Source organism: Corvus hawaiiensis, chromosome 5 (genome assembly GCF_020740725.1).
Source record: "Corvus hawaiiensis isolate bCorHaw1 chromosome 5, bCorHaw1.pri.cur, whole genome shotgun sequence".
In the NCBI taxonomy this organism is placed as follows: Eukaryota; Metazoa; Chordata; class Aves; order Passeriformes; family Corvidae; genus Corvus; species Corvus hawaiiensis.
The window spans coordinates 17,739,210-17,766,784 of NC_063217.1; the positions used below are offsets into that span (position 1 = coordinate 17,739,210).

The 27,575-nt window shown below is 36.4% G+C and overlaps 1 protein-coding gene across 7 annotated transcripts in view; it reads right to left on the reverse strand.

Annotated features, from left to right (window-relative positions):
• The window catches only part of KCNIP4 (potassium voltage-gated channel interacting protein 4), a 400,021-nt gene that overhangs the window by 126,807 nt on the left and 245,639 nt on the right, over positions 1-27,575 (reverse strand). The window contains exon 1 of one of the 7 annotated variants that reach the window (XM_048302879.1): positions 7,512-7,584. The exons of the other annotated variants lie outside the window; for them this stretch is intronic. The gene's annotated coding sequence lies outside the window, so the exon portion shown is untranslated. Of the gene's footprint in view, positions 1-7,511; positions 7,585-27,575 lie in introns of those variants that run through there. 7 annotated transcript variants of the gene reach the window in all.

The following is a 27,575-nucleotide window of genomic DNA, read 5'->3' on the forward strand; positions in this document are numbered from 1 at the left end:
ATTTGCCCAAGGTTTTTCCCAGTCCGTTACTTAATTCCTAATCCCAGACTGACAGATCTAAAACTAAAAATGCCGTACTCTATCTATCTATCCTAGATAACTTAGAACTCTTTCTTTAAGGTTGTTCAGGATTTGCTACCCATAATGTTGCATCCCCTTTCAAGTAAACCTCTCCATGTAGTTCACAAGCAATCCTAACTGCACATCAATCTTCATGCAGTGCATTTCCCGAGTGACTCCTCACTCCTCTATTTTGCTCATATCCTGCTATTGGGTTTTGAAAAAGCTGATTTAGTAATAGTTTAACAGCAAGAAGCTGCTAAAAGCATAGGGATTGTTGGCTGCAACTCAGTTACTACCTCCCATTTTATCACACAGTAGTTAAAATGGATTTTGCAATTTTCAGAGTTCCCTGTCTGAATGCACTGAAATCTTTTTAGTACTTTACCTGAGTTGTCCTAAATAATTTTTATTAACTCATAAACAATAACAACCATAATTCCTTGAAAGGCTTGAATATTATCAGACTTTTTCTTTTGAGTCTTAAGTACCTTCAAAAATGGGAACAAGCTTACAGAAAAAGGTGCTAGCTAACTATTTAATAAAATATTAGGCTCTAAAGTTTAGATGCAAATTTGGTTTCAAAATGTTTTCTGGTTACTTCACGGTATGGCCTGGCTTGTTTCATCTTTGAGGATGTGAACAAACATAACCACCAAATCAGCTATAAATGTGGTATCCAGAATAATGACCATTTTAAGAGAGACTCTTTCTGTATTCTGAGATGAGCTTTTTCAGTATTACAGAAGTCATTAAATTTTAAGAACCTGGCATTTCAAAGTAAACAATACTTGCAGGAATTTTACACAGGCTTTCAGACAAGTGTACTAATGTAAGCAGCAACTAATAGCTACAGTTAACAATAGCTACCGTTCACAGAAACATGACAAATATAATCTTATAGAAATTTATTCAGAAAACAAGAAGTATGTTTTGCTTTCCCACTGCCTTCATTTTTATAAGGAAACATAAATTGACAGTTATTACTCTCCAAAAGCTTTTCAACAATCTTTGAGAAGCTGATCTAAGTCAAATTATTAATTAACAAATAACCATCCGTTTATTAAAAGAAAAAAAAGAAAAAAGGAGAGAGAAAAAAGGAAAAGTCACTAAGTAAATGAAAATTAATGGGTTTGGAGGCTTACTTGTCGCTTCACTTCAAATCCAGTCCAGGATCTACTAAACTGACAAGTATCTCTCCTTTGTCCTCAACAGATTTTGAATCAGAACATCTATCTCTGCTCTGGCCTGCCCTAGCAAGGTCTGAGGAAAGAAGTCCAGGATGTTTTCTTCTTCCCTTTATCTTTTTACTAATACACAGCTGTCAGTTCAATCTAATTAATGAGGACTGCTCAGAAAGAGGTAATCTGGAACATGGAAACACCTAGGGCTCTTCCTTCCATTTTAGTGGCATGTTCACTAAACCAGTACCATGTCTTTGTTGATCTTTCTTCTTCTGGTCTAGCAAGTCTGGTAATTTGGGCTCCACCAACCAACCACTTTAATGGCAGCCCTCGAGTTTAAACATCTGTGGGATGCAGGAGACTCCATGGCATACACAGTACAACTGGGCAGTATATTATTTGTATGGATGTATCTATAGCCTGAAATAGAAAAAATGCCAGGTCTCAATTTGAACTGCCTCTCATCTTCCAACTGACACTATAACCCACATGACCCACTACATGGGTAGCCTGACAGATCTAGAAATGAGATCCATGAACATTCTGCATGTAATTAAAAAAATGAAAACAAACAAACAAAAAGTGTGTATACTTATTCACATGCATCCCGTCTCCTTGTTTAAGGTGACATGTGAAGCCCACAAATAAGATTCAGAAGTTGAGTCTTGCACAGACTAATCTGTATGTGCCCAGGTCTCTTGTTGGATTAGGGTTATCACCAATCTAGTTCTTTTTTTCCCCTCTGCAGTATCAGTTAAGTTAGACAACTGTCTAAATACCACATCGTGTAACTGCAGTTCCACAAAAACCCCTTGAAGTACCTAAAAGGAAATTTATTATCGTTAGCAAGCTCATTGAAATCTTTTGTAAGAGAGTATGAAATGAGAGAAAAGAAGATTAAATATGTCTTATTTTGAGTGACAAAGCCCCAGTAACAAATTAATCTTGTTTCAGCCAACATTAATTGCACTTTTTTCAGATGTTGGCACTTGTTTAAAAACTGTGACTCTTGGATATATCAACTGTGCAATCTGGTATGTTTTAGAGCTATTCTTAAGAATATCCAGAAATCTCATGGTTAGTATAAGAAAGCACATAATAATTACAGTAATTTCCCATAGAAAAAGGGAGACTTCTGCCTCACTGAAATTCTACCTTACAGTACAGATTTGCACACTACTGCAGTTTGAAACTTCATTTCTAGAATATATTTGGAGTTCCAATTTTTTTTTCTCCAGATACAGACAGCATTAGGCAGCTGTTTTGCAGAAATGCTGAAAGAGAAAGCACTTTTTTTTGTTGCTAGGCCTTCATTTACATATGTGCAGAAGACCTAGTACTTCTCATTAATATGTTACAAGTCCAGTGAATCCATGAAAATTCAGACCATGTAAACAACAACAAACTCATTCCAGTTATCCAGAGAGCACAGTATGAGCTTAAAGACTCAGATTCTTAAAACAACTTAAAATACACAATTAAAAAATTCACATTGCAATTTCCTCACTTTCAGTGCCATTTAGAACATTGGCTTTGCCCAATAAGCATGCAATTGATACTTTTTTTTTAACTTAAAAAAATGCTTTAGAGAAAAAGAGATAAAACCCCAAGGAAATTATTTTAATTTAAAATTATCTTCTGTGGAGCGTCTACCTGATTTAAAAGAAATAATCCTAAAATATTTAACTTAATATTTGGGAAACACTACCTATTGAAACTGAGTGCAAGCTTTCAGGTTTGAAGAACTGAATGAAGGTAGTTGCAGTGGTTGTTTGATTACCCCTACTCACTTACAAAGGGACATGTTTTTTGTTCTTGGTTTTGGTTTGTAATCCTAGATAATAAAAATAATTCTGGATGGTAACCCAATTCCTCTCCCAGTCTATAGCTCCTTCTTATTTTGCAACCGGAAAATTTGTATTTTTCCACATTGTTTTTGCTTCATCCTTCAAATGAAAAATGTGATGTTGGAGCCCTCCTGCCTCCCATTTCCCATCAGAATACTCCTCTTTCCAGCTGGCTGCAGCAATCCTTGCAGTAGCCAGCATGTTCTACTGATAGCTGTAAATTTTAACAGGAAATACTTAGTCCCAAACAAAGTCCTATCAAGAGGCTTTTGCATAATTAGACTTCTTCAGGCACACATCCAAATACACAAATGGGAATAAGTCAAATTAATTCAATTTTCCCCAAACTGAAAAAGAATCAAGTTTTCATAAACTGAAGTTATTAAATCCCTCCTCAAATCTTAATGCAATAATATAAAACTTAATTTTAGTAATTTGTGATTGTTTCAAGTGTATATTATCTCTTTACTACTACAGATTGAATGAGATTCATTTAATCTTCATTGTTATAATCTGAAGTCATTAAGATAAACTAGGAAGGTGTGAAATTAATGTTGCAACAGCCTCAAATTTCAGTATGCTGAGGGATTTTTTTTAACCAGCAGAGCATAGGTTAATTGCTCCAAGAGAGTTGAAAAATATATTTTTTCCAGATTACGCAATGATCTTTTTATTTTAAAAAACAGTGTCATTTAATCCAGTCATTCAATTTTTGCCAGCAATTTCACAGTTTAGCATAACATTTGCAATTTAATTAAGTGCTAATAAAATACATCACTCGTATCACCTGCAGACTAGGATGTGGGTGGCTCAATTACTTCAGTGTTTACAGCTCACTGAATTGTGAAGGGCAAATGGAAACTTTTTCACATTACTAAACAGCACTATGTGAGACCTAGCATTGGAGGAAGATATGACTGTTCCAAAATTGGAATAATAAACACAGAGGCAGAATGAATACATCAGTTTTCTCTTATGATAAAGGGAAAGAAAAAAAAAAGAATTCCACTCATTAATAATTAGGACATATTTTAAACTGAGAAAGTTAGCATTTTAAGAAAAAGAAAACCTGATGTTTGTTGTGCTATTAATCAGGCCATGTCTGTACAGATTTGATCTCCTATTTCTTCCAAATTTTCACACATTTTTGTAAGGCAATCTGTAGGTAGCCTGTTAGAATTATTAATGGTTTTCCCTGCCCAGGTTGATTGCTGTCTTTTTTTTTTTTTTTTTGTCATTAAAATATACAGTAGCTGATCAGCAGCCTGATGAATTTCACAGGTATACTTGGCATTTTTCCTCCAAGGTCTGGGCAGGTATGAGAAAAGCCTGTTCCACCCCTAAACATCTTCAATGTCCACTAAGATAAAATCAGGAAGGCTGCAGTGCAAGGTTCACATTTTTCTCATATAATCTTCCTTCTCTTGGACTGATGACAGCATATTTTCTATAGCTACAGATACCAATATCTGGATTAGATGGTAGCAATTTGGGAAAATATTTCATTCAATCTGAGTTCATCATGCATATTCTAGGCATTACTTTTCTTTATTTACTATCTCAAAAGACAACTTCTTCTCTTAAACAGCTACCACTTCAGAAAAGTGAGTTTAAGCAATTCTGTTCTCCAGCTGCAAGGACCAGATGTTGGCCATTGGCATGGCAAGCACATGATGGCACAACCCCCACAGGAAGGGCTTGAGGCTGCTGTCAGGCCATTTTCACTGTCCTTGAGCCCCTCTGAGAGGAGTCAAGCACAGCTGAATGAGTCAGAGACCTCAAGGTGATGCAACTGCAGGTAGCTTACATCATGCTTGCTCTTGGTTGAGATTCAAATGGCCAACAGGGTGAAGTAACTGAAGCAAGTATGTTTTAGATAGTTTTTTCTGCTTTCCTAGTACATGGGATTTCTCTAACAACAGACCAGGTTAGTCCTCTGTACTGTGTCTAGAGGATGGGAGGTTTCTGGGGTGTTTGGAGAAGTCAGGGAGTTGCAGGCCAATGGGCACACAAGCTGCAGGCCAGTTGTGACAGGAAGAGTAGAAAATGCCACAGTAGACTGCTGTGTCAACATGGGGCAGAGCAGCAGCTGCAGAGGAAGTTCAAAATAAGGAAATCATAAACCAGAAAGACAGCAATAACATTATAGGTATTTATGGACATTCTTCCAAAGTGTTAAGACAACACAGAGGGAAAATACTGATAATGCTTGTATGGTAAATTAAAAAAAGAGTCGAGAAAAAAAATTAGCCAGCAAAACCCCACTGATCTCTCTTTAAAAAGAAAAAAAAGAAAAATACCTTTCTTTTCATGTAAGCATGTGTAAGGTATTATTTGTATGTCTTTGCATCAAGCCTGGGACATTTATCTCATCAAAGCGGCTTTGCCTCCAGTTCTTTATACTAATGACCATTCAGTTAATGGTTGATGAACAGCTGTTGGCAAGACTTAACTAGAACAGAGATCTGAGCTTTTATGTAGAGCTGCAAGAAAAATCCTTAAATATCACCTTATATGTATACACTCTAGGATCTACCTAAAACTTGTGACTTACTTTCTGTTGTTGACTCATTATCCAGGTACTGCACTTAGTTGAAGCAGTGGTGTCTAATGCATAGTTAAAGCTGTCCCTACCAGGCTACCATTTCAGCTGTTATCTTCACTCAGTTTTGAAGCCCATCTTGACCAATATGCACTTCTTTGTACTTTCTCTTCTCCCTGCTGTACTTTATATACATTCCATATTTGAACAAGTCCCTCAACCTCTCTTTTGATACAGGCTCATTCTCAAGGCCCATATCTATGGTAGTATCTAAAAAAAAAGATCAGTAGATCAGAGTTGAACAGGCTGGATAACGGTACAAGGAAATCCTGGGAGATAAAGCCAGTACTTTTTTCATTCTTCATATGACAAGAGACTAAAACTTCAAGACAATGATATAAAAATGACTGCTTAACAATAATTAATGGGAAAACATCACTTTGCAATATCTACTGCTCCTCCAACTGATTTGGGTGCTATAAGTACTCTTCAGGCTAGCTTGAATTTTCAGTGTGTGACAGCACACAGAGGGCACAAATTGAAACTTTACCCCAGAGAAAGAAAATAGTCCTGTAGTCAGATCACCAAAAAAAGAGACTAAGGAAATGGCCACTGGGAACCTTAAAGGAGACAAAGGGAAGCAAGTATTTTATGTATAATCACAGAGAAGAGTACTTTAATAAGCAAATTAAGCATTCAAAACCAGGCAGGATTATATTAAGAAAATTGAGACTATAACCGGGTATTGTAGGGGTAGCATTAAACTAAAAACATAGAAAAGAAAGCTGCATAAATATACCAAAAAGATTAAAACAGCAAGAAAGCATACAAGAAAAGACAGAATAAGTATATTATAAATATATATAAATATAGATTTTTTTTTTGTATTTTTATCTAGTCTGGCTAGTCATAGTCAGTTGGTTTTTTTATTCTTATCCTTTTTTATTCCTTCCCTGTCCCCTTTTATAATCAAGCAAGACAAGAGCATGAACAAAATCTGATGTGGCTAAATACTTCTATTTTTGTGGAATAAGAAAAAAGATAAAAGTGTATTTTCTTCACAGGTTTTCATATGATTTGTCAAACCTGGGAAACATGATCTACAAGAATCAGATTTATTTTTAATAGACACTATTTCCACTTCATATGGAAAACAGAAGAAACAGAAAAAGAAATTCATTATTTAGAGTTGAAGTATAGTGTCACATTCCCTCTGTCTTCTTTTTCACTGCATTTTTCAGCTTCCATATTAAAATGTATTTGAAGGCTCTACATTGTCAGGCTGCACAAGTTTTGTCACCATACATGCACACAGTCTACGACATCCCATGATACAGAGGTTTATCCTAGCAAGCTACATCAGAATGCAATGCACAGAATGGATGACAGAGGAGGAAGTCAAACAGGCTGGAGGATGATGTTTTCCACTCAGGAGCAAATTCCAGTAAGTAAGCACATCAATATGTAACAACTGCAACAGTAGGAACGATGGATTGTGATAAACAAGTTGATTTCTTCCTTCTGTCATTATTACTCTAAACAACAATTCAGAGAGTTTTTGAATAGCTACTTGTAAAATAAATTATTTCTAAGGTTTTATTCTGATTGCATTATTCCAGAACCATGCAAGATCATAAACACTGCATGAGCTTGACAGTAACTCATAAGAGATTCATATGTATGTTTTCATTAGTTAATTGAGCTTATCATCAGGGAGAAAACATTAAAATTTTATAGAAACTACTGTATGGGAAAGTCGAGGCAGAGTAGAAAGTGTTACAGCTACATAATCAAATTTTTCAGAAAGATTATGTTTTTATCTGAAAAAAAGAACCAACCATAGGCTTAAAATAATTAAGACAAGGAGAAATCTTTTACCTTTGGGAGTCCTTACTCTAGTAGAGTCAGTAAATCTGAAGACAAAGCATGCAAAACTTGCAAGGGGAATTTTATGGACTGAGCTGTGTAATAGGAATACATAATAATCTCTGAATAAGGTCAAACCAGGATATTTGTGTGACGTAAAAACTTATGCCTTGCTAATCTCTTGAATATTTCAAGTAAGTCAATAAAACAGTGGTATGGGGACAAAAAGAGGCAATTAAAATAAAATCCCAGCCTTAGGGGGTCTTTAATATTTCAGATTAATCAGATGAGTATCAACTATTTAAATAACTGAGAAGAATTAGTTATTAAGTCCAAGATTTTTATATATAACACTGCAGAACTCATGACTGGTAATATATCTGAGGTTATTATATCTGCAACATTGGTTAAGTAAAAATGTCCTATTTAGAAGTGGAAAAAGGTTAAAGTTTTCCCTTGTTAAAATCTCTAGGCATGAAACCTTTTTGGCTAGTAAGAATTTCATTGAATTTATTGTTTTAAATTTTTGATGTTAGTGACTTATCTTGCAATTACATTTTGTTTTCAAGGGTTTTCTGAAAATTAATAAGTGATCAAATATCAGGATAAAAAAAACTACTATAAAATTCATAGTACCTAACCAAAATTGAATAATTAAGGTCAAAATAGAAGAACTACTCAATAAATCAATGTATTAAAAAAATATTTAATTACATCCCAAATCAACACATTCTAAATCAATCTCAGGGTCAAGAGAAGAACGAATTACATAACATTAATAAGGATAAAAAAATTGAAGCATTGTTTTCCTTTAATCTAAAATCCCAGACAGTATTCTAGCCAGAACAGTAATCCTGACCTAAAGGACACAAACTGCCTTTCTATTTCTTTTGCTCAAGTGCGGTTTCCCAGAGCAAGCAGTGCAATCAATTAAGCCGGTTTTAAAGCACCCAAAATAGCTATTCCAGCTCAGAAGTTCAGAACTTTCTCCACACATTTCTGCTCAGGAATGAATATTCTCTTGCTTCCCCTCATACACTGCAACACTGAGCACGTACCAGGGACTCACCTGAGGTGACAAATAAACTACTCTTGCAGTACAACGTATCAGATTTCAGTGATCTTCCTTTAACTTTCATGGTGATTAATGACTTTCAAGCATCATTTGTGAGGTTGCTGGGAGATATTCAAGCTGTAACATAAATTATGTACCTCTATTTCCATAGTTGCTTGTAACATCAAAGACATCAAATGAACCTGATACCCTTGACAGACCCTTGTCCTGACACATAACATAACCAGGCAGCATCATTATTTATTTCTTCTCAGTAGTTTACTGAATGTTGTGATAAATGTATGGAGAGGCTGTTGTATGGAGTATGCATGTACACAGTGCCTTGGTTTTATACAGAATTAATTAAAAATAATCATCTATGGACTTAAGGCCTTAGAACCTTATCTAGATGCAAGTATTTTGCAACAAAATGCATTGTTTTGGGTAAAGATCCAATTTTCACTGGGGTCATGGTTCCTTCATTGCTGGTAGCAGCAGTATTTCAGTAAGCACTGTATTGTAAGATGCTATTTCCTCTGTTTCACATCCTCAGCTTTTGCAATAGGGCTTCCTTGGTCTCATGAACATCTGTGGCAGTAGTAGGTAACCCAAAGGCTTACAGGGACTATCAGTGAAAGACACATATATATGTTTAGACAAGAAGAGGAAGGTGTGCAGGATTCCTGGTCCAAAGAGTTTGCAATTTAGATGTCATACCTGACCGACTGAAACGGCTTTGCTCCTGCAGCTGGATGATGCACAGCACTGACAAAGAACTGCTAATCCAGCCACAGCATGGCAGCTGCTCTGCTACAGCACACAACACCAGTCACAGCTCACTTCTCAAGTGAAACAGCACAAAACCAATCTTTCCAGCATAACAGATTCCATGGTAATGACTTTTTCCAGCACAGCTGTGTAGGCCAAACCCACCTACCTCTAACTTTGCTGCACATAACACTGTAAAATTCAGTCATGGTGAGAAATGTATGCAGATTAAAAAAAAAAATGTAGAAAAAAAAAGGAAACAGTGAAAGGATTATAAAAGCAGATTAATACAGTAGAGGTCACTTGTGACTTGCCAGCCGGTTACTCAAACATTATGCGGTCACGACAAAGGTCAGTCTTCTCTCCCAAAGGGGAGCTCTGGAGGTATTTCACAGAGTATCTTCAAAGCAGGGGTTAGAATATTCAGTAAAAAGAAATACATAGGAAATAATTTCCTAGACTCTTTTACTGCAATTTCCAAAAAGAGTTGCAGTACACACAGTTGTTTTAGCTATTGCGAGCTTGCACAATCTGTAGTGCTTCTGACTTTATAAGAAAACAAACAAAAACCATTCTAGACATTTTCTCAGACCATGAAATAAATTAAATTCTCTCTGATCTAAAAAGCATCTAAGCCATAGAAAAAGTTTGGGGACTCTAAAGGCTGCTATCTTTTCCTCAGAATCTTGCTGGTTTGTTAAAAAATAAAAAAAAACCCCCGTCAGAACAAAGACTTCTAAGCAAAATTTTAAAGGCATAGTATCTTTGGCCGTTTGTAATCTCTCGGTGAGCAATGTTAATAGTTTTCCAATGTTAATATCATACATCCTTCAAAGGAGTAATACATGCCTAAACCTTAGATTTCATCATGATGATTAAAATACTTGTCAGAGCCATGAACCACTTGTAGTATTCAACAGAAAGTGACACTCCTGGTGGTTATAGATAGAACGTTTTGTTAAAAAGTACTGATTAGCACAAGTTTGAAGTGCAGTGCTTTCTGGAAAACAGGTTGAACTTGAGATTCACGGAAAGTCATATTTAGGTTTTTTAAAATATAAAAATAAATCAAGCAACATCAAACCAGGAAAAAACAGTGACAAGAAGTTTCACATGGACCTTTGATATGTGAAACATCTGCAATTTTAGTTGTAAAATGCTTCTATATACATTTCAGATATAAACAACTCATTTTCAGTATGCAAGATCAGCACTCAAGCCTGTGAAACTGGCAAAACTGGCAAAAAAAGTTCAAAAAACCACAGAAAGTTGTACTTCTTCATGCATTATACTTACATTGTAGAACTCCTTGCCAAAAACCAGTATACAAGTTAAAAAGTTACAAAACAGTGATTAAAAGAAAAAAAACAACCCTCCAGGCATATTAAATGCAGAGAGGTGGTATTTTCTGACTTTAGAATTCCCAAGATGACCAGTATTCCAGTGCCAAACGATATGTAAGTGCCAGTAAGGTAATTTTTATGTTCTTTTACACCTTCCTTAAATACAGCCAAGGCTACTCACAGAGATGGGATTCAAAGTGACAGGAATCTTTGACATTAACTCCCATAATACCCCCTATACTCCTAAATCAAAGGAAAGCTAAAACCAGGACTGAAAGATATATTAAATTATTGTTTTCTACTCATTATGTGTTCACAATAGGGTGGTAAAGGTTAAAGATACTTGCAAGTTTAATTTCAAGATGCAGAAAAGATGTATTTAGGTAACTGAGAAAACTAGGATCCCCTTGTGGAAAAGAAAAATAACACTTGTAGTCAGGTCATATCTGTAACCTCAGTCTGACCTTTTCAACTTAAGCTTCTCATCAAATTTTCATATTTTTAGATGATATCTTTACCAGCTCCAAATATCCTACAGAGCAGAACTGTGGGAATGCAGCCAGCTTTTACTTAGTTTATGATTTCACCTTTCTAACCTGATCTTCTCCCTTGGTATTGTCTTTTGAAAAAGTATTCTGAAGGGTTAAGCAATGTTTAAAATACAAAAGCATCTCTCCTTCCACTTAAGAACAGAAGTGACAAGTCAAAAATAAGACAGAGCGAAAATACATTTGTGATCTATAGGATTGTATCAAGACTGCCTAGTTTATTTGTCATGACAAATTTGATGTGTAAATTCAAGCTACTAATTAGAGTCTCTGCACTGCAAAAGAGCTGATTAAGTGGTTCACTGCTACAAAAAAAGCTACTGCCATTCCCCCCCCTTTTCTCCCTCTGTGACCCTACCTACTCTCTGTTATTAGCTCTGGTATTCGCCTAATTGTACAGTAAACTTATTTAACCATCAACACAAAGAGGGTGGGGAGGAGGAGAAAAAGAAAAATCCCTTCATTGTGCTATTGCAACAGGCCTTGCTAAAATAGACAAGAGTCTCATCAAGAGTTTCTCTGCTAGAATAAGAAAAAGTTGATTACAAAAAAAACCCTTAAATTTTTGAATATACATTTTAAAAGACTCCACTTAAGAGTCTAGGGGACATATTTTAGCGAATTTTCAGGAGGAGACTCAGTAGAGAGGGCAAGTTCAGATGGGAGGACTCATAAGTGCATGACTGACAAAGACAGGAGTTTTGGCATGTACACTGAAATAAGTCAGTAGGCATTGAGAATAACTAAAGAGTCCCCTAAAAACAAGTTAAATAAATCCTATAAATAAAAGTATGCTATGATATGTTGAAACATAATCTTACTTGAATTGCTTGCAAATACATATAAAAGAATGACTATCAAAATAAATGAAAATAAAACCAACCATCACTTTATTAATCTTGTGGATTTATTACTCTTATTTGGGATGATTTTTCCCCATAATATTTTTAGTATAGTCAATGTAATGTTTATTCTGTTTCCTAATCTATTTTTACATAAATACATAAAATGAAATGTTTAGTAATGTCTTAGAAAATTTCATATTTTTGGAAAAAAAGTCTGCTACTTCTGAATCCCTATTGTTTCACCAGAAGATCTTCTCCAATAAAGTTTTATGTTTTACATTTAAAGGGCAAAATGTCAAAAATCCTTTAAAAGCATACACATTTGAGGAAAAATCGCCAAGAAAATAAAAGGCCAAGCAGCAGTACTGCATAGAAGGTTCCAATAAGCAGATTGAACTATGCATTACACAAACTGACCCCGCTCTGTCAACTGTGATGTGCTGCAGGAGAATCTCACACTGGATTACTCTGACAAGTTTTAGTCCAATAAAGACAGAGATAAAATTAGGCCAAGCTGAGAGTATGACTAGAAAATTAGTAAGCTTAGAAAATGTGATTTGTGATGAAGGTTGGGCTTAAGGAGAGAAAAAGGGCAAAGATATATGGGAACAGTATTCAAGTTTGTTTCCACATCTAAGGCACTATGAGAAGTAATTGGTTTAAATTCCAGGAAAAGAAACTTGGTTTAGGTACTGGGAGCCCATCTATAGTGTGAGCTATTCAATTAATTCAGGATAAGGAAAAGATATAAACCAGGGAAAGCACTGAACTGTGAGCAAGCAAGGTTCTTAAAAATAGGTATTATTTTGATACTCCTCTGCACAAGTACTGTCCACCAGCCTTGAAACTAAACAATAATTCTATCTACTTTTCTTAACACTGACTCTAGCCACAGACTTCTGATGTTCTAAACCCAAAGTGTCATAATAATCTAGAGTTACTTCAAGAAAGTCAAAAGATTTGAGTAAGGGTGGGGAAATCACAACCTCTTCACAAAGAAAAACATTCATTATGAAGGGTATAAAATATGTATTGTTCTCTACATTAAAAATCTGCATTTTTAGCTGAGTATTACAAGACAAATTTTAGATTCCTCTGGTCTGACATGCATCTCACTTCATGTCCAGTATGTTGGAGAGAAATATATTGCAACATATTTCAATTTCCAATACATCTTTGTTTTCTTCAGAACAGAATCTATTGATTAGCCACTTTTATTAATTATTTACCATGCCGCTCTTCACAGGGACTGGTATTATCCTCTTTTCAATTTCAGCGGCCAAGTAGACTTCAAGTTAAATTTGACTGATGAAAAAATCCACAAAACTTTACATGTATTTTTTCATAATATGTTCTATGGTCATCTTGAGAACAACTTTCAGCTAAGAACTCCAACTTAAAAATGAAGGAACAAGTTTTAATTACAGATGATTAGCAGCAGTCTGTTGTCTACAGAGATAAACACACTTTTCACCCTGGAAGAAAACAAGGAGCATGAAATAAGTCAGTTCCTCCATCATAGCCACAGGTGTGCACTTGATAATGATGAATTTATGCAGGAAAGGTCTTTAGGTTAAATAGTGGGGGGGTGGGGGGGAACATGGCAGCAATAGACTCCCAAGTCTAAAGAAAGTTTGCATCTTGTCATAGACTTTGCACAGATTCTATAGAATCACAGAATGCCTTGGGATGGAAGAGACCTTAAAGATCATCTATTTCCCTTCCCACCTGCCACAGATAGGGACACCTTCCACTAGACCAGATTGCTCAAAGTCCCATCCAATCTGGCCTTGAACACTCCTAGGGCTGGGGCAGCTACAACTTCTCTGTTGTTGAGCCTGTCCCAGTGCCTCACTATTTCTTCCATATAACTAACCTAAATCTACCCTCTTTCAGCCATTATACCTTGTTCTACCACTACACACCCTCGAAAAAAGTCTTTGTAGGATTCCATTTGTTTCATCCTAAGCCAGTTTATAACACTTCATTGAAAGGTAAAATAAAGTTTAGAAGTTTTAAGACCTCTGCAACTGTAACAACCACTTATTTTTACTCTTCTTTTATTTCTGCATTCTCAAATTTTAAAACACTATACTGCTTCTGTAGACAATCTTTCACAAATGATGCACGTGTGTGTGTTTGACAAAAAAAAATGTCAAATCTAAAGAGCAAGATTATTCTTAGCCCTCCGTGGCTATCCAAGCAGATTAAAGGGATTTATTCAGAAGAAAGACACAGCTGTAGCTCTGATACCAGTTCAGTCAGGGGAAGACAGGGAGCCCAGAGGAAAGTGCACCTTGCTCTCAGAAGTAGGCCTACAAGTAGGTACATGGCCACAAAAATGCTGAGATGACAGCTGTACATTTCTATGCCTTACGTAGCAGAACTGCTGTCAGATTTTTTTTAAGGGCACTACAGTGACAAAACTAGCATTAAATTCTGATGTTGCTCAGTATTTACTTCACTGTGTATTAAGGGATTTTTATTCCCTTTCTGAGTGATTAACAGAGAAATCATTAACCGTGAAGGACAATAAAATTTGCACACCTGAGCCCATGATTACAGTGCCACAATGCCCAACACTGACACACATGATGAGAATGTTTAACTACTGATATTTTACTAACTTTAAAATAGTATTATATTTTTCTAAGGTGATCCAAAGCCTTAGTAAATAGTTCTGGGAACACAACAACAGGACCAACTCCTGCAAGAGCATGAAGCAGCACAGTTAAATGACTAAGAAGAATGGCAAACAAACTGTACTGTTTCCATTTGAGGTTGAATGTGAGACTATTGATCATCATTTTAAGGGATCAGACTAATCGTTTGGGCTGCAATGTATTACTCTTTGTGTATCTGAAATGTTAAAGAATTCTTTAAAAAAGGTCTTATCTTGGCGGGATTTTCCCAATAGGAAAATAAGCACATTTGATGCTTTTCTTGCATGAAAGAAGAGTGTAACTTGCTCAAAAAAGACAATGAACTAGTACAAATGAATATCCTGTCTAAGTGGTCAGATCCTGCATGATTTAGCATATTTCATAACATGCTATAATTCTTGCTTCTTTTTGCTACGAATGTTGCACATCTTGGAAGTTTTCAGACAGCTAGATGCATCTTGCCACTAGGCAAGACATTTTTATGAGATTTTAAAACTCTACATTGATTAAGCAGCAGAGCAACATCCCTGATGTTCAAATCACAACTAGTCTACTTTTTTTCTTTAAATCTGAGCTTGAAGTCTTTTCCTTGTTCTTCATAAACCATACTTTTTTACTAGAGGAAAAAAACTCCAAACCCCAGCTTTTCATACATAATTAAATAGTCAAAATCAGAAATTCTAAGGCTGCTTCTTTCTGTTAGATGGTGACCATCTCAGAACCACTGCCAACTCTTTGCTACTCTCTTGACAGTCAACCTTGTACACTTTCTTGGCAAGAACAGGGGGAATAGATACACTTTCTTCTAGCCCTTTGATCTGATAACCCTTCTAGCAAAAAAAAATTTAACCCTTCATTACACACAAGGTAGACGATATCTAAGAACTTGTTCATTGTGTAAATCCAGTTTTGTACACAAGATTGAAATTATTTTAACATAAAATGTGTCAAGGCTAGCAAATGAGAAATTCTTATTATCCTGTATTTAATGACTTCTCCCAGCTGACTAGTCACACACAACACCTATGGAACTGATAACGTAATGAAAGGTATTTAAAATTCTTCTAGAACAATGTTACTTTATCTAAGTGTGTTTTTTGCTTGGCCATTACAATATAATAAGAGGATACACACTCCCAGATAAGATCTTAGCGGAAATTGACAATTTCAGACATCATCTGTTTATAGCTTAAGTTTATATACTAACCAAAAAATATAAACAATTTAAGCAGATATTGTTTGCAGAACACTTGCTCTACTCCAATTAAATCATTTTTAAGCAGATTTAATTAGCACAGCCTGAGCATTTAAATAAATTTTCTGATATTTTAACATGTTGAAGCAGCACACATAAATTTGTACATGCCATTAAAGAGATTTAAGATTTCACCTTCAGAACTAGAAAAAAGTAGAAAAAACTAGCAAAAATCAGGTAAAGATGTAAATTCTTGGAGTATTTCTAATTCACACATACACAGCTGCAGCACAGTAGGTTATTTTTCCTCCCTCCCACAGCTCCACCATCAATGCACTCCACAGCCTTGTTTCTGAATTGCTAGCTTCACCTCCTTTTCAGCCAAATGGTTTCTCTGCCACAATAACTCAAATTATTTCCCTATATTAAATTTCTGAGAATATTTCTTTCGAAGCCAGCGTACCAAAACCCACAATTCTTTTGTATTCAGTATCTGCTGCATTTTGAGATCAGGGGAAGGTTTTCAAACCTGAGTTGCCTTTGTAGCCACCAAGACACCTCATGCAAAGCCAGAGAATCATATTGAACATTCAGACAAGTTCAATAAGCTGAGTCAAATTTTAGCTGAACGGTCCAACACCAAGCACTGAAGAGAAAAATATTTCCAATCCTGTTTTTCCTCAGGGCTCAAGGCACTAGCAAGATGCCACACAGATGGCTGCAGCCTGAATAGCTGAACCATATAATACATTTTTATATAAACTGCCCTATTAGAAGGTAATATAGAGATTACTTCTTCTATTTCCCATGGGAGACTTAGTCCATCCCACCCTCACCTAACACATACGAATAAGGAACTAGATTTGAGAGCTGTAGAGTATCTTCCTCTGCAGAAAAATTCAGGCCTATTTTCCAAAAGCATGACAACTTCTGGTGCCGCTCAGCCGACCTCTGGTCCAGCCATATACTGACAAATCCACCAATTTCACTCACCTCTGACACTGAAGGACTCTTTCCTGCTTCTGTACAGTCCTGTGCCTGGCTGAAGCCAGCCTGTCCCCTGCAGAGGGCCAAGGTCCCCAAAGACACCAGAGCAAACCTGTGAGCTACAACCCCCAGCCCAGGTGCAGCCCGGACAAAACCAGGAATAAGGAAGCAGGTGCCCCCAATTGTCCTCTGACACACCTGTTGACTCTCAGCAGTGTTTGCTTCGTACAGCACAAAGGAAAAGATTTTTTTTCAGACTGACACTTGCATATTTTCCCACAAAAAGATCATTGATAAAATAAGTCATTAGATTGTAAGAGTAACAGAGGGAAAAATTCTTTTTTTTTTTCATTGCATGGAAGTTTCTGGTAACATTGAGATTCTTAAATTTCATTAAAATTGCTTTCAGCATTTTTGTTTCAAAAATATTCAATATTAGTCTAATGGTTTCCAGTGATGTCTATGACTTGAAGAAATAAATGTTAGGCCCAAAAATATTCCTAGATGTTTATAGTAGAAATATTTAAAAGTTTTTCAAAGCCTTCTCTGAACTTTTCTTCCCATATCCTACCTGTAATATAGAAATTAAGCTTTGAAAAGCATTATTGGTAGGGTTGCTTTTTTCCCCCCCAGTTTTACCAATAGAACTATCACCTATAATCTGTTGGGTTTTCTTAACACATAATACACTACATCCAATCCTTTTTCATTAAATTTAAAATTCACATTCAGTTTTCCTAGAAAGGAATGAATTCTTGATTTAAAAATTTAAATCTGGGAAAGTTTCCCCTTTTCAAATTTAATTACACTAAACACTGGGTTTCTTCACATCATCTTTTATGCTGAAGCCTTCCCCATGCTGCTAGTAATTTCTATTACCCTTCACTGACTTTTCATTTTCCTGCTACAATCTCATACTTTTACTATTTTCACCAAGTATCTTCTCCTAACATTCTAACAAAACTATATGAAAATGATGCCTGTACTCTGGGGAACAAGTAAGTTCAAATCTTCATTATACTCCCTTTAACCAATATTTACCAGATGAATAAGAAAGAAATTCTAAAATGAAATCCTACTACAATTTAATTTCAATCACGTTTTATTTGTAGAATTAAAGTATATTAAAGAAACATAGATTTACCTCTGCTTAAATTTGACCTTCAAGTGCAAGATTTAATAGGCTAAAGATTAAGTAAATCATGATGGTTTGCTCATTCTTTTGCATTATGAAGAGCTGCGAGGAGGAACTAAAACACGAAATAAAAACAAATAGCAAAGTCACTTTGTGAAGGCAGAATAAGAAAAAGTATGCGCATTAGAAAGAGGAAGTTATAAGGTATTCAAAAGGAAAATAATGATGGTATTATTTTTATATATTTCTCATCAGATATATGTGAAGTGGAATCTAAAAAGAACAGTATTTACTTTTGGGCAACCCCATGGAGAGTACAAAAATTCCAAACAATTTACTTACAATATTATAGCAATATTTATTTTGAAAATATGCAGCTAATAAGAAACACACAATCCACCACTAATTATATCTAACATAATTGCACCATTAAAATTAATATGAATTATAATAAGAAGTGTGTTTCAGCAAGTAGATGTATAGTATTATCAAGGTTATCTTCACAATTCTCTTTCCAATAATACATTTGAAAAAAGTATTAACTAGTATTAGAAAAACTCTGTAAAGCACTATCCATGTAAACACATAGACAATGAAGATCCTGATGTGAAGTCACTTTGAATAAAATAGATGCAAACCACTAATGTCTTGAAAAAATATCCAACTAAAAATGACATGTTGATCCTTGACCCAAAATAACAGAATTTCTGACTCCCAGGGCAGATTTCACAGACATTATTTATGAGAATCTTGATTTAGACACGACATATTTTTTAAATCAAGCTGAAATGTGTATTCAGACGAGGCAAAAAAAAAAAAAAAAGGTATGAAAATCCAATTAGAGAACTCTGTGAGATGTTTCAATTGCTTCAGAGTATCTGCACAGAGAGCAGGCATGCAACACCTCACTGCAGGCTGACATTCCATTTCTGGGTAAATCTCAGATGTGTACAGCCAGGTGAAAAAGCAGAGAAACAAGGAAAAGATGGGGGTTCTGGGCAGTCAGGGCCTCGACATTGGGTGTGGAGAAAGTTCATTTTAGGTGCTATATTGGTTATTATTTCATTCATGCTGAGAAACCCACATTAAGTGCTGTGGCAATCTCTGCTTACGACCACTGGCTTCTCTTTCCCTATTACCTTCTCAACAGGCTCATTTGGTCAAAATAATAGTCAACAAAACTAATCAACAAAATTTCTCTGTCTGAAAGGTAGGGGAGATTTGCAAAGCTGCCTGAAGCAGACCCTAGTGAGATCTCCACAAGGCAGTAATCAGGTGAGGGATGTACAGGGTAGCATGATCTGCACACAGAGCCTGTCCAAGGCAGATGCAGGAGAAGTCAACCCCACTGCTCTGGTATCCTCGCAAGGCAGAAATTAAAATGATACAGGCAACAACCCTATTTATTTAGATAATGCCTGAAAAACATGGAAATTGAGAAATAAGGTAAAAATGTGGTTTAATGTTAAATCATCCCCTCAGCGCATTTTTATTCATATCACACTGTGGGTGTGCATAAAAACTTTGCATGCAGAATCTTGCACTAGTGGCAGACTAGCAAATGTGGGCATTTAAAATTGTTCTTCTAGTTTAAGAGAATTTTATTTTTACATTCTGTATTAATGAATTTGAAATAAAATATTAATCAGAGCTTGAAGAGTCAAGAAAGTCATTTCAAAACCATACAGCAAGTTAAGTTTACAAAAGATGCTGAAGAATAACCTTTCTCCTGTTAACTCTCTTTGTGGTTAGGACTATCTGCTCCCATTGCCTCATTCATTCTCTGTCTGGTGGCCCACCATACTCTTCTCCCCTTATCCAATACTTAACATTCTTGTTCATCTTTTTTTCCTTCATTAAATCCTATACAGTGAAGTCTTTCGGCACAGAACTCCTTCTAGAAATACAATTAATTAAAGGAAATCCACTGTCAGAATGAACATGACACTTGCACAGACCTCATTTTTTTTAATTAGCCTCCATTTTTAATGTCTCTTTTTCTATGGTTTGTCCTTGTTACATGTAAAGGCAGTAATCCTCCCTGTCTGGGACTGTAGCTCATTCTATCAGTGTATTCTGCCTAGCAAAGCAAGAATCTATCACTGGTTCAATACAAATACTGCTGTGACAATAGTTATGACAATGACGGCTAGAAATATTCTTATATTTAATAACATACTAAGATGAATGGACAGCAGGTTCATGAAATGGTTAATCTTTTTTAATAACACTCCAAATAATTAAATAGAAATAAATAAATGGCAAGAATTATAATTTAATCAAAATTAAACCTCTTCCACCCCCAATTTAAATGAATTGCAGTAAAACAATATGTTAAAGAATAATACATAGATTGCAGCATCCTTCATTCATGTGATGAAATGTTAGCATTAAATCTCCCATACAACTCCAAGCCAGGTGCTTTGGGCATATGAGTGCTGATACAATCTTTAATTACAAGATTCCATTATTTTCTTGAAAGACTTTTTTCATTACATTTACAGAAAGGATGGTACTCATCAAGTGAAGAGCTATATAATATATTCTTTCCCCATGTTTATCCAATCTATGGTCTCACAACTAATTTGTTGCACACTATTTAAGACCTCCTCTGAAGGAGGAGAACAATGTTTTCCTCATTAATTTGTGTAGAGTTCCTCATGACAGAACCTCAGTGCTTCATAAACATGACCAAATTTACTTCTATAAAATTTCTGTGACACAATTTCTCCTATTTTGCAATAGAAACACTGAAGCAAAGGGAACTTCATGCGAGTTAACCCTCAAAAAAGGGGAGAGCTAATGCAATTCACATTACAGCTCTCCAGCATTGCCAGAGCCCAGTGTAACCTAAATTTAAGCAGCATTTCTAATCTAGACCTCAGCATTTCCTGCACACCAGTATTCAGGCAGTAACACAGAGGTGATTCAGTCTAAGCAGGGAAGTGCTGCTGCCACCCAAGCTCCTCTGAAACTGCATGAAGCAGCCTGGACTCCCTTACTCAGAGTGGCTTCAGCTTGGTGCAGCACGGATGGCTCTGGATGGCAGAACACTTAGTGCCAAGGGGATGTTCCTCCTAGGTACAAATTAATTCATGTGTTTGACAGGATTTTGACTCTGAACTACATGCAGCATTTCCCAGAACTGAATATTCATTAGTGTCATGAACATGTATTTTAGTTATACACCCTCTGAAAGCAATACTGCTGTGAAAGTATGACTACTCCATGTGGTAGCAGGAATACAAGGTTTACTCCTGAACCACTGTCCTGACTTAAGCTAAAATGCTAGTGTATACACAACATATAGACAGCACTGGGACAACCAACAGAAATCCCACTTTCTTTCCAAAAGTGACACCACAGTGGCATTGTTAATGCTCTTTCGTACTTTGCAAAGTAGTCCCACTAGGAGATGGAAAGTAAAACTGCACTTCTTCTTTTATCTTTTTTTTTTTTTCAGCATAAAACAAAAAGCTTGAGAAAAAAGGGTTGTTTTAATTTGTTCTTGAGTACTGCTACACAATCAAACATGGAAGAGCCACAGGGCCAGAACAGGGCATATAAATCTCTAACAGCATTTCTAGAACACTCTAGCATAGGAAGAAGAAGTTCTCATCCTTCCTATCCAGTGCCTGTAAAATTGCACAAGTGTCTCTGTGAAGAGACAGCAAAAGAAAAGCATAATGCACAGTTAGAATTTTTCACCCTATTTATTAATCTCTTTATAATGAATTATTAATATATACGTCACAAGAAGGGTGAAACACTTCATATAAGTCAGTGGGAAAAAATGCCTATTGACATTTATGGGGCTGAAATTTTACTGTAAAATTAAAATATAGACAGTGCCCAACACAATCAGTGATACTCCAGAGCAAATTTTCAGATCAATGTGAAAACAATCACCTACTAAGAACTAGGGTGACTTACACACAGTTCAAGTAATAAATCTTTGTAACTTTCATACAGACAAGAAATTAAACAGAAAGTACTTTAAATTAAAAGGTTTTATAAAAGAATTCAATTAAACGGGGGCATATTTTCCCTATTGTTGCTTTAATTTCAACAGATGTTTTCCCATAAATCATGAAAACCATACACAATATTATCTATCACTCACGCCAGTAACAGAATTTTGCAAGAGCTGGCTCATGTCCTTACAAAGTATATCATTGCTGCTCTCTGCTGGTGAAAGTAATTATTCCTTTATTTAAAACCTTGTAGAGGAAATTCAGTGAATTTTATAGGAAACATAGTAAGTATCACATGAATAGGAAGATCTTTTATGGCATTTAAATAACCATCTTGGTCATCACAATGGTTTGTTTTCATTGGTACATCTGTATTCCTGAGGCCACCAAAATTAGTAATAAATACTAGAATTACACAAAGAAAACTCCACCTTCAAAGGCCATGGCATTTAAATTCATAGATTCACACATCTCAAGTGACTTTTGCTTGTAATACTGAAGGGTGATGAATGGAACAGCATAGAGTGGTTGTGGTGCAAGAGCCAAATATGAAGAGAGTAAGGAAAACATTTAAGAACATTGGAAGATTATTCCCATTTAACAAAATATATTACCCAGAATGTACCTAACACACGAGAAAATGTCTGATCAGCATTATCTTCTCAAAACCTGCCTTAATTCTTTGTCTCAGCTAAAGTCGGAAAGCATTTTATCAATAAAAAACAAACAAATGTAAGTTTCCTACAGTTTCTAGTTTCCAGCATCTTTAAGACTTTACTGGACTGCTAAATTTCTATTTGAATTATAATATAAATAGAAGTTTCGCTTTTGGAGCTCTGAGCCAGGTAGTCCTTAATTAAGTGGTCCCACTGGGTAACTATTGCTCAATATGAATGGAGGGTTCAAAACCAGCTCCAAAATAAACAACATCAATTTACCATATTGTGAAACTAATTTTCTCTTTTCATAAAGAAATATTATATGGTAGGCCAAGCTAATTTTAAAATTTGCTCAGCTATGAGATGAAAATTACACCAAATCAGTATACAAAAAAAGAGTCTCCCCAAATCATATCAAATAATATCTCTGTACCTAGCAAGAAACACAACTCAGTTTGCTCAGTTTATCAAACAATTTATTTAGCAATGTACAGCAACATGAATAATTTATTTGTTCTGACTGAAAACTCATGTTTTTCTCAATGAATTATTTCACCAGTTGTACATGGAGACGTTTAGCCATAATCTAGGATCACAAAAATTGAATCAGCTTTGAGCACAGAATGTTAAAAGAAGTTTCTAGCTAAAGAATTTATTTCCGAACAGCTTAGAGAGCTTTACTTGAGGTCAAAGCACTTCATTTTGTGACAACATAAATAAGATGCAGAAAAAAAATTTTATTTCTGTGTCTTCTTTCTAAGACTATACTAGAGTAGTTTACAAAACCTACTGTGGCAACAGTCCAATATATTGCTGCAGAAAGAAATCTCAGGGCTTTTTTGTACAAACATATGCGCATAACAGAAAAACCTATTTATTCCAAAAACATTTAACAGCAGCCAGTAAAGAAATCAAGACTTATTAATGATGTTTTTAAAGACAGAAACAATCTGGGACCCAAGACTAAAGAAATGGCATCTTTCTTTATAGTTCACAGTTGAAACCAACCAGAGATGTTAATTCAGTTACATCGACCCATGCATACAGATACGTTAACATCCAACTAATAAACAAGTGATATTTTATTACCAAGCTTTATTCCTCATGACATTTACCATTCTACCTCTCACCTCAAGCCGTTAAACCATTTTGTCTCACTGAAGTCTGAGCTCAGCATGAAGCAGGAAGAGGAATGAATTGCACTATGCTCTGGCTTAGACTCAGTAGTTTTAAATGAGTACTCCAGGAGACATAATGAAAGAACTCAAATACTTTCGCCATTATAGTTTTCTGTAATGATTTATTTTGTGACTAATTAGCTCCATCCTATTAAGAGATATTGTAACCATTTCAAATTTATGTGTGGAGAGAATGAAAGTATGCTGAGATGAGATGTAAGTAACGGGAACTGAAAAAAAAAGGGAAAGCTTGCTATTTATCATATTCTCAGGGTGTGTTTGGGATAAAAGCACAAAGTTCTCAGTGGAAATTCAATTCCTACAAACATTATAAACAAAAGCTTAAAACTTCCAGGGTGCCTGGGGTGAAATAGTGATAAGCTTCAATAGGGATCTTAAGTACTTTAAGACCCTCTCTGTTCCTACACACTTAGGACATTGCCTAAGGTGAGAACAAAGTGCCAGTGAGTGAGGATGGGCTTTCCTTGTTCATTTCTAGGAGCCAAGCACTTGCCCAGGAAAATGCAGTCTCTGTAACTGTGCACAAAGCAGCACCCTGGCATTTCTATCCCTATACCCACTGGTGATGTAAGGCTCATGTGAGGTTTTGTACAAGTTTAGAAGGGCTTAGCAGATCATGGTGAGAGACTGTGAACTTGTGGTCAGCTTGTCAAATGTACACTCAGCATTGGCCATGAAGGAATCTGCTGCTGGCAGCCAAGGGATCTGTGTAGATTGCTTCAGGACCAAGCACAAATATGTCAAGGGCTCCCAACAACGCTGATCTCACCAGTGCTTGTGACCCTCAGGCAGGGAGGCAGTTTCCTTGGGGAAAATTGGTGAGGATGCGCAATAATCAAATGGCTTGTATGCATGGCAATCCTGTGACAATGATAGGTGATATAGATGCGAATTGTCTCTTACAGCCTGCAAAATATGAAGATGAACCACTCCATATCACTTGACCTCATTGCTCAGGCATTCAAGATGGTCTAGACATAGCCCGAAACCTCTGAACTGCTTTATTGTATACTGCTATTATTGTCAAGATATGCTACCCTGGCTAAGTTAACAGTCTTACAATTTAGTAAGTTAAATGTCAAGTGTTCTGCTTAAAGAAACCAAAGAAGAGAACAAAGCAAAGCTTGCAATACATAATGTGAGACTTAAAACACTGTGGTAGAAAAAAGCATCTTTTCTCTCAACATAAATTCCCACAGGATGTCATGGGTTAGCAAGCATAGTCCCAGAAGCAAAGGGGTGCTTACAGCTTCCTCTATGACCTAACAGAACCTATCAGCTGGCCAGTTTGAATATGGACAATTCTTTGAGCCACTTAAAATTGTGACTGCCTCTGTGATACACACTTAAGAATAGTAAACCCTGACGCAGAGTCTCTCTGCCTTGTTTCCAGCGCTGGGACAGGTGGCTGTGGGCCCCATGCGGGGGCCAGTGGGCCCAGCCCAGGCCCTGCTTGGGCCAGGCTGGGCCGGGCCATGGCCATCCTGGAGCCGATGGGCCCTGTTCCACCCATGGAACCCCCCCCACCGGGGCAGCTCGGCTCCCCCCCCACCTCTCCACTGCTTCCGAGATTCAGCAATAGCAGCACAGCTGTCTGGCAGAGGTCATGCGACTGACAGTGATAAACCACATTCCAGCTGCAAGGCCTGGGTGAGATTAACCCTTTAAGTGCTGTGAAGAGCTGAAAACCTGAGGGAAGAGAAAGAGGAGATCCTTAAAGCTGAAAGTCTGTTGTGAAGCTAGGATATATCAGAGTATCCCGTTGTAATTCCATGAAGATATGGGGGGTGGAGTGTTCAACTCATAAGCAAAAGCACCTGCGCTGAGATAGGCAGATGCTGACACAGCTGTAATTTCATGAGAAGCTTGGACAGGGAGAGATGGACCAGATCAGGACTTTTGCTCCAAATGGGAAAAGAGAAAACCTCAGTTCCTAGAGATGCTCCCAGAGATAGTCCTAAAGATGAAGATGAGGGAGACTCTTTGCTCCCAGGGAAGGAGAAGGGCCTCTGTTTTTTGTTTCTGAACGGCTCAACCTTAAAATTGTACCCCAAAAAACTTCAAGAGTGGACCCTCGAAAGCAGTTGCGGGAAAAGCTGCAAGTTGGGGGAAGGGACTCACACGCAGGCAGAGAGACTCCTCTTCCTAAATGGACTGAACAATATTTGGAAGTGGGCGGCTGTCTCATTGTGCTAATGTTTTCATATGAGCATGGGCAAGAGAGACTCTTCTTCCTAAGTGGACTGAAAAAGGTTATTATGGAAGTGGTAAACAGACTGAACATCTTAAGGGTTGTCTTTTTACATTGTCACTTGGAGAAGGGAGAAAGGTGGGGGGAGGAGAAGAGTTCTGAAGGTGTGGCATGATTTTTTTTTTCTTCTTTTAGATCTGTTAACAAACTTCTTTATATTCTTTCAAGTTTGGTGCCTGCTTTGCATTTCTCCTAATTCTTACCTCACAGAAGATAAACAGTAATGAGTATTTTGGGCCAAACCACTACACTAAATTGTTGTTTCTGCCCAGTTACAAACCCAACCCGCTACAGAGGGTAAAGCTCACTTTATCTTATGTGCTAGCACTGCAAGCAAAAAAACCATTAAATACTATTTTATTCACATCTGCAATTGTTTCTGGGTTATCTGCAAGATAACAAACAGAACTGTACAACAAGCTTCAGGTTTGGGCTGAAAAGCCTGGAAGTGCTCTAATACCCTATAACTCTCAGCACATTTTCTTTAACAGGTGTTATCAAAAGTGAAGAAATAACATGCTGCAAATTCTCTCCATCTCGGCCCTCACTACAATGCGAACATTAAGTTTTATTTGACATTTCCCATCTTTTAACACTAGCTGTATTTAACACTTTCAAAAATTTTAACTAGAAAAACACTGAGCTCAAAATGGGAGTTTTCTCTAGCTTATCTTTGAAGACAAACCAGCTGGGTTCTTCGCTTAATATCCCAATAAACATGGATGTCTAACATTGCAGCTAAGAAAAACCATTTGGGTGCAGTGGCTTTTGTCATTTTATCATTTTAAGCCAAGAAAGCAAATTACACATCATCCCTTCCACTGAGAAAAAAACTTTGACAGTGGCCTGTATAAGCAGTTCTTCATTCTGCTGGTGATAAATGAACCACCATAGAACCCCTGAAGACTGAGGGGGAGGAAAGTAAATGCCTGCTTCCTACAAGGGAAAGGAAAAATATTTGCTCTTTGACTGAAACAGCCCAAGAAACAAAAAGCTGACTGAGAAATTTAAGAGCTGTAGGTGAGAAGATGACAGTCAGTGGGTTACCTTGATATGCCATAAGTTGAAAGAAAAGTTGGCTGAGTCTCACCAACAAAAGCAGTCCTGGATCTGGTGCTCAGAAGCAAAGTTAATGAGAATATTTTGCAACAGCTATCAGAATATACTAGTGTAAAAGTCTTGTAGAGATGGATTATACTAAGGTTAGTAACTAGAAAGGTCTTGAATTATATGCATTTATTCCAATACACAAACAGATATTTAAACAAATATGCCATTGAACAGATTATGTATTTATTTCATCATGATGTTTTCATAGTGGGACTTTTAAGATTCAGTGATGCAAGTAAAGCATTTTTCCCTTCTCTGTTCTCTGAGATTCCTTAGTATATTACAGATAATACGGGGGTTTTTGGTATTGTTTCTTGCTAGTGTTACATGTACATCTCCTTCCTC